The sequence below is a fragment of the Benincasa hispida genome, chromosome 11, assembly GCF_027475165.1.
Source record: "Benincasa hispida cultivar pf3 chromosome 11, pf3_genome.v1.1, whole genome shotgun sequence".
NCBI classification, from domain to species: Eukaryota; Viridiplantae; Streptophyta; class Magnoliopsida; order Cucurbitales; family Cucurbitaceae; genus Benincasa; species Benincasa hispida.
The window spans coordinates 6210070-6218689 of record NC_143488.1 but is presented as its reverse complement, the minus strand read 5'-3'; positions in this window follow the sequence as shown (position 1 = coordinate 6218689).

Below are 8620 nucleotides of genomic sequence, written 5' to 3'. Positions count from 1 at the left end.
ATAAGTAATATCTCCATATCTTTAAAGCAAGGACTACGACAGCTAACTCCAAGTCATGAACGGGATAATTTTATTCATAAGGTTTTAGTTGTCTTGAAGCATATGTTATTACCTTTCCGTGTTGCATCAATACATAACCAAGCCCCTTCTTCGATGCGTCACTGTACACAGTTAAACCCCCTGATCCGTCAGGTATGGTGAGAATAGAGGTTGTGGTCAAATTTTCTTTTTGTTCTTGGAAGCTTTGCTCACATGCTTGGTTCCAAACAAAAGGATTATTCTTCTTAGTAAGGTTAGTTAAGGGTAATGCTATACTTGAGAAGTTTTTTCACAAATCGTCTATAATATCCTGCTAATCCAAGGAAGCTGTGCACTTCGCTGACCGTTGTTGGGCGAGGCCACTTGCTAACTGTTTTAGTCTTAGCAGGATCCACTGAGATTCCTTCTTGCTTTACAATATGCCCTAGGTAGGCAACTTGTCACGTCCAAAACTCACACTTGGAGAATTTGGCATACAACTTTTCATTTCTTAATATGGAAAGGACATCCCTAAGATGTTTTTCATGTTCTGCCTCAGACTTGAAATAGACAAAAATATCATCTATAAATATGATCACGAAGTTATCAAGATGGTCCTTAAAAATTCTCTTCATCAAGTCCATGAAGGTTGCTGGGGCATTCGTTAATCCAAAGGGCATCACAACGAATTCATAATGCCCATATCTTGTTCGGAAAGCAGTCTTGGATATATTCGACTCCTTGATTAGTAGTTGATGATATCCAGATCTTAAGTCTATTTTGGAGAATACTTAGGCTTCTTGTAATTGGTCAAATAGGTCATCAATGCGTGGGAGTGGATACTTATTCTTTATTGTCAACTTATTCAACTCCCGATAATCTATACATAAACGCATTGATTCATCCTTTTTCTTAACAAATAAAATAGGTGCTCCCCATGGAGACATGCTAGGGCGTATAAATCCCTTATCTAACAATTCTTGTAATTGTATTTTAAGTTCGTTTAATTCCGCAGGTGCCATTCTAATGGTGCTTTAGATTTTGGTTCAGCTCCGGGAATTAGATCTATACAAATTCTATTCTTCGATTCGGTGGTAAACCCGGTAGCTCTTCTGGGAATACATCTTCAAATTCTCTTATTACAGGGATGGCCTAATTTCATCCTTTTGGTTTCGTAAATCTACTACGCTTGCTAAATATGCCCAAGCTCCATGGTTGAGCAAATGTTTAGTTTTTAAGACTGAAATTATTCTTGGGACTGATTGTGTGTTAGAACTCTTAAACTTAAACTTGGTTCCTGTTGGAAAGGTGAATATGACCTCTTTATTATGGCAATCTATGCTTGCATAGTTTGCTGCTAACCAGTCCATACCTAGTATTATGTCGAAATCACTTATGTCTAGGATGATAAGGGTCACCCCTAGTTTATGTCCTGATACTAACAATTCACAGTTTTCTACTACTGAGTGGGCCAACATAGATACTCCGGCAAGAGTAGCTACGGATAGAATGTAGCTTAAGGGCTTTGATGTTAATTGAACATGTTATGCAAATATTGCAGAGATGAATGGATGACTAGAGCCCGAATCAAATAAAGTGAAGGCATAATACCCGAGGATGGGTAATGTACCTGTAACAACTGCATCTTGATCCTCTGCCTCTTGATGTGTAACAGCAAACACCCGTCCTTTCTGTTGTTGGGTAACCTTGTTACTAGTAGGCTGGGTGGTCTGGGCCGTTGAGCTTTGGGCAAGCTTTTGTATAGCGACCTGTCTGGCCGCAGTTGAAACACACCCCTAAGTTCCGAAGACATTGCCCCTAATGGTGTTTTCCACAATTTCTGCACTTAAGATATGTAAATGTTTGACAATTCTGTGGTGACTGTACGCCTTGAGTGCTTTGGGAAATTTTGCTTGCTGTTGTGAGCGTTGGAAGCCCTGTTGGGCGAATTTCCTCTTTTGATTTGGCATGAATCCTCGTTCAAAAGTTGAGGTTTTGGCAGCAAGATCTACTTCCATGAGTAAAGCCTACTTGAGAGTAAGGGCATACTCTTTGTGTCGGAAAGCAGTAACAATGCCTCGAATGCCTTCTTTTAATCCCCAAATAAACCTTTCAACCTTCTTCTCTTCTGTGTCCACTAGTTGAGGGACAGAGTGAGACAAGCGATCAAATTTTCGTTCATACTCTGCCACCGACATGTTCTCTTGACGAAGATTAAGAAATTCCACTTCCTTTTCACATCTCATTGTCAAAGGGAAATACTTGTTGTAAAAAGCCTGATTGAATTACTACCATGAGACTGTACCTTTGATTGTTCTTTGTGTGGATTCCCACCAGAACTTTGCATCGCTTCTTAACATGAAGGTGGCACAATTTACTTTTTGTTCTTCTGAGATGTTCATATGGTGGAAAATAGTTCTATTTCTATCCAATTCAATGTTATAGTTGGATGCACGGATGATTCGTCAAATATTGAAGGATGGAACATCCAGCATTCTCAAATCAATTTTTTTTTTTAACTCATACCTATGTTTATTAAATTATTTACTAAATTACTCGTTCGAAAATTCCCCTTACCAGCGTATTTGGCATGGCTATGGGCATCACTTATCAGGCCAAACCAACAAATACTACGACTCTTCTAATGCAATAGAGCCTATTTGGCCCAAACGCTCTGATACCAAAACTGTAATGACCGGATCCTTACACATTATAATCCGACCACTACGACAAGCATACTTAGACTTTTCTATCATGAGATGAGTTTTGGTAAAAATCTCAAAAGAACATATCTAAGATTTTATTAATTAGATAGAAAAAACTCTATAAAAAATTTATTTATCAAAACACCAGGATCCATAAAATATTAGCGTGGGGGTACAAAATGCATGTGCCTATAATAGTGAGTTTGATGGTTGGCCATTTGAGCAACGTCCAATTCTGCCATCTACGTTGTGTCCTTACCTACAAAGTCTGTAAGAATATAGGATGAGTATATAATATACCCAGTAAGTAGTTCTCACGTAGAGTAGTGACCAAATGCACAATCACAAGCAACATGTCATGAAAACATATGGTTGGGACCGAAAACATATAATAACATGTGGTGGTCGGTTATGCTTCCAACATAAATCTCTCCGCCCTGATCGGAAGATGAGAACCTAAGCGAAAACTAACCCATTTGATTATTAGCGGGTCATACAGTCAGTAAGGCCAGAGTCGCATCCAACATCAACCATTAGCATAAATGTAATATTGGACTAGAAGGGTGCAACCATACATACCCTGCTAGTCCCTAGCGTAAACATAATGTAAGATTAGGCCTGAAGGGGTGCAACCATACATGCCCTACCAGCCTTGGAAGCATAAATTTCTCCGCCCTGATAGGAAGATGAGAACTTAAGCGGAAACTAACCCATCTGATGATTAGCGGGTCATGCAGTCAGTAGGGCCAGAGTCGCATCCAATATCAACCATTAACATAAACGTAAGATTAGACTGGAAGCATAACTTAAACCTAATTAAAACTTGATTTTAACGTAATCGTGAACAAACATAATGCATGGGGTCCCTTGTAGAGAAACGTGTTTTAAACATGTAATGCAATATAACAATTAACATAATCATGCAACATAATAAAGGTACACTACCATAGAACATTTAAAGAGAGGGTGGGATAAACTACTTACAGTGATCTAGTTATTCCTTATTTTTTTCTTTATGATTTGATCAGTAGAGCTTTCCCTTTTTAAACTAAAAGGAAATTTGGGAAGAAATTTGGGCAGTACCTTACCCGAGCTTTTCTCTTTCAATCTCACAAAACTTCCTCACTCACACTTACTCTTTCACACGATTCTTTGTTACTGAGATTTGTTTGAGAATCGGTTAAATCTTCGGCAAAGGGTCCTATTTATAGTAGTTTTTAGCTCTTCTCAGTGTGACAAATCATCCTACAGGTGGCTTCTTTAAAATTACTTAGGGTTTAAGGATTCCTCTCAATAAGACACCTAATCTTGGCTAACGTTTGCCCTTACATCATCATTCTTTGTTTGTATTTAATTTTAGGTTTTTTTCTATGTATAATCTATAAGATTGTGGCCAAATTCAACGCATAATCCACGCTTCTATCCAAATCTCGCTCTCTTTGTTCTCAGAATCTCGCCCTCTCCAGTTTTCTCGCTGGTTTGGCTCTCGCTCTCGCTCTCGCTTTCACTCTCGCTCCCGCTCTTGCTCCCGCTCTTGCTCCCGCTCTTGCTTTCGCTTTCGCTCTCACTCTCGCTCCTGCTCCCGCTCTTTCCTACTGTCTCGCTAAGAATCTCTCTCTCTTTACTCTCGCTCGCTCCAATGTTCTCTCCAATCTCGCTAGTTTTCACGCGTGGTTGCCTTCACTGCTTGTGGATTCCACTTTATCTTTTTAACTCTTTCAAATTTTAAAAGTATATGGGCAATTAATTCACCTCCAATTCTTCCAATGAGCAGTGCCCGCAAAAAAAGTTATCTACTGCCCGTTGTCTCTTGAATTAGCTAGCGTCTAACTTCTAATTAATCCTCCCTGATTCTGCTCCCTTATTCATTATTTTTTAGATAATGAATAAATTTCCAATTTCCAATTATTCTTTTTTTTTTTCCTTCTAAATTTCCACCCCTTTAAATAAAATTTCGTCCTGCTTATTATTTGACATTTAACTTCCTGTATGCGTACAAATCTGGGTCGTTACATATTAAAGGAAAAAGGACAAAGAGCACTCATAAATCTTGGAGGGCCCTTAAATTAATTAACAACAAAATAATGATAAGCCTTCTCAACTTTCTCTCCATCATCCACAACATTCCATTGTGTCTTTAATTTCCTCCTACTACTAATCAGCAGAAATGCTTCATAAAATAGCCAAAAAACTATCGACATTCAGGTTCCATAAATGACTTATAAACTCTCATTTTCACATAGATTTTGAAGAAAAAAGAATTAGCTTTCATAAATATAAAAACTATCCAAAACGACGAAACTAAAACAACAACGAAACTAAATAAAAAAAAAAGGCAAAAGAAGACATTACCGATAGCGGCAGAGCTGAACGGGCAGCAGATCGTGGCAGATCTGGTCGATGACCTCTCTCTCTCAACAGTGGTGGCAATGGGTGGAGCTGTTCGTGTCTGAACGGACGATCAATGGGGGATGAATGGACTACCTCTTTCTCTCAATTTGGCCTAGGGTTTGGGATTTGGGAAGAAAAAGATAGATCTTATTTGCCTTTATCACGATTTGGGATTTTATACTGGATCTCTCGATGACTCTCGATAGCCGTCGGGAGAGATCCGTTGGGAGTTTCAATTGTCGGGAGTTTTGATAACTCTCGACGGGTAATGTTCTACGGTCGGGAGATAGTTCCAATCTCCTAAAGACTAGTATAAGACGTCAGGAGTTATTTCTAACTCCCGACACTTCTCTTACTTTTTCGAAGAGACCTTATCTCCCAACAACGAATCTCCCGACCGTGATTTTAGGCATTGAGAGTGCCTCTTTTTCTTATAGTGTATATTATTTTGTTTAAGCCTTTCTTAACCATACTTTCATATCTTCATGTTTTCTTTCCTTCAGATGCGATCTTAGTTCATTCATGTATCAAACATAATAGAAGATGTCAGTGTCACAAAGTGTCAAATTCAGATTTTGAATCTTGATTCAAATCTTCGACCTAGAGCATTATATTAATTTATAAATTAAAAATTATCTGGCTTTTCTTTCGCTTATTAAAGAAGAATGCATTTAAGAATAACTCATATAACCATACCTTATAAAGAGAGTGAAATCCTTCATTTATTCAATGTCAAAACCTCAACCCATTCGATTTTGACTTTATGGCGTTTGATAATATATTAGATAACATGGATTTTATTTCAAAATAAATTGACAATGGATTTTATTTCAAAATAAATTGACAATGAGAATTGATTTCATGTATCTTACAACAAAATTTAGAGTACAAAATTTAAATGAATCAAAATCCAATAATTGGAGATAATTACTTTAAACTCACAAGATCTCGAAATATTACCATTTATATACCAATGATATACTATTATATTATTATATTACATTTTAAAAATAATAAATTATACGAATAGTAATAGTATAAACGAAAAAATGCATGAATTAAAAAAAAAAAGATAAGTCATGATAAGAATACATATCTCTTAATATATGAAAATTTAAAAAAGAATAAAATAAAACTAGATCAATTCGAAAAAGAAGGTTAAAAAAGAATTTAAATTGATAATAAAATGTACAAACAAATTGAAAACGAATAGGATAAAATCGAATTTGATATGAAAATATATAAATAAGTAAAAATAAATAAAATAAAATCGAGTCTGATAACAAAATATAGATTTGGATATTCATGGAGAAAATAAAATTTTGTTATAATAACGAATCACGAAAAAAATAATGGTTAAAATCTCGTAATTTTAAATTATAATTACGTTATATGTGTAACTATATGTTAGTTAATTACCAGAATATATTGATATTAAGGAAGAAAAATAAAAAGATAAATTATTCTATTCTAAACAGGAACCTAAAAAATGACGGTTAAGTTAAACAAAGATCGAAGATAGGCTTTTTTTCGAATGAATTTGAAAAGTGGTTATACAAATCTAATAGGAGGAAAAACTACTAATATAAAATTAAAATTGGGGCGAAAAATGGGATACTTTCTTTCTCTAAAATCTGTAAGGTCAAAACTGATAACTAACGTTGGCCTATTTACACTATATTTCCATCCCTGATTGATTCACGCTATATCAATTACAATTATTTGATATTTTTTAACAGAAGACCACGCGAAAGTCAAACCAGGTATTATAAAAAATAATCTCATGTGAGTGGCACACGTTTTGCCAAAAACCTTATTATTTCCAAAATTCGCCGTCCAATTCTTCTTAAATTTACCTTCACCCATCGGCATAAGCTTTTGGGTCAATCAATGATTTTGAGCTCAAAAGTTTGTAAGTAGCCTTCTATATGAATGATATATTTCTATATGCTATGTGAAATCTATTATTTGGCTATCGTCATTGATAAGTTTCAAATAATATAAGCCTATTAGTCATAGACTTTAATCACTCATAGAGCCTATATCAATGATCCATCATATCACCGATAGAATCTATCTTTGATAGAGTACTAGTGATAGACTCTATCAACGCTACGAGTCTATCAATGATAAACTTCTTTAAGTAATAAACTTTACTATCCATGATAAAAATCTATCACTAATAATAGAAAAATCTATAAGTTATAGACTCCATATTTGATAAACTTCAAGTGTTTGTCTAAAGTTTATTATATATGTAAATCTTTTGCATTATGTTATATCTGTCGAAACTTTAGACCTGATTGCTATATTTACAATTGCTCTTGCAGCTGCACCTTTATTATTATTATTGTCATTGTTATTATTGTTATTATTATTATTAAGATGGATAAATTGAATCACTAATCTCAAGGTTGGTAATACAAGCTTTATGTTCACTAAATTATGTTAATGGGTCCATTTGTAAGTTTCCTTCTTCAACTATTGTCCTTAAAAGATGAATTCAGCATTCAGCATTCAATTCAAAATAATCACTATATTGAAAATATGAACTATTTTTGAACTATTTTTCTTATAATATTATTTATCTGCATTTTGTCACTTTGATTGACATTTGGTTCCAATGTAAAATTTATGTGAACCAATTTATTTAGTTATTTATTTTGTCGTATTCTTCCCATGTGAATTAGTAGTTGCAAGGTTCAATGATGGTTTCCTTTATTTATTTTAAAAATTGAATTGGCCAACGTAATCAGGAATATTATCAATCGCCATGTGAGGAAATTGAATACTTCTGACAATGTTTCTTTTTTTAAAAAAAAAAAATTAGATAACCTATTAAATTAGGAATATATTACATATGTAAAATGAATTCTAACAATATAATAGGAATTGAAACATTAATCAATGTTATTTGAATGAGCAATCCCCTTAAGAGATTAAAAAGTAATTTTTGCTTCTTTTTAATCATAATATTAATGAAAGTTAAATTATACAAAATACGGTCAAATTTTATATTTTCTATAAAAAAAAATATTCTTGAATTTTCAAAAATTTTAAAAATGTCCTTAACCGTTAGTTTTAGATGTAAAACATTAATATTTTGTGTCAAAAATATTTTAAACTTTCAAAAGTTTCAAAAATATCCTTAAACTTTAAAAAGAAATACCCTTATTTTTATATAAAAAAAAAAACTGTTGATATGGTTTTACTTCTCTATTTTTCATCTTTTTTTTCCCTTTCCTTCTTCAATTCTCTCTTACTCCCCTTTTCATCTAAAATAAATAAACAAATACAACTGCACACTTCAATTAAGATATATTGACTATAATAAAAGAAACACTAGGGGATTTTGGGATTTTAAATGTTTTAACAAAGTTACACATTAGTAGTTGAATATGTATTAATAGTCATATATTTTTTTATTTGACTATTTATTCGTTTTGGTACGTTTCAAGGTTTTGATTTTGAAATTTTGAGAGATTTTATGACTCAACTTAAAATTT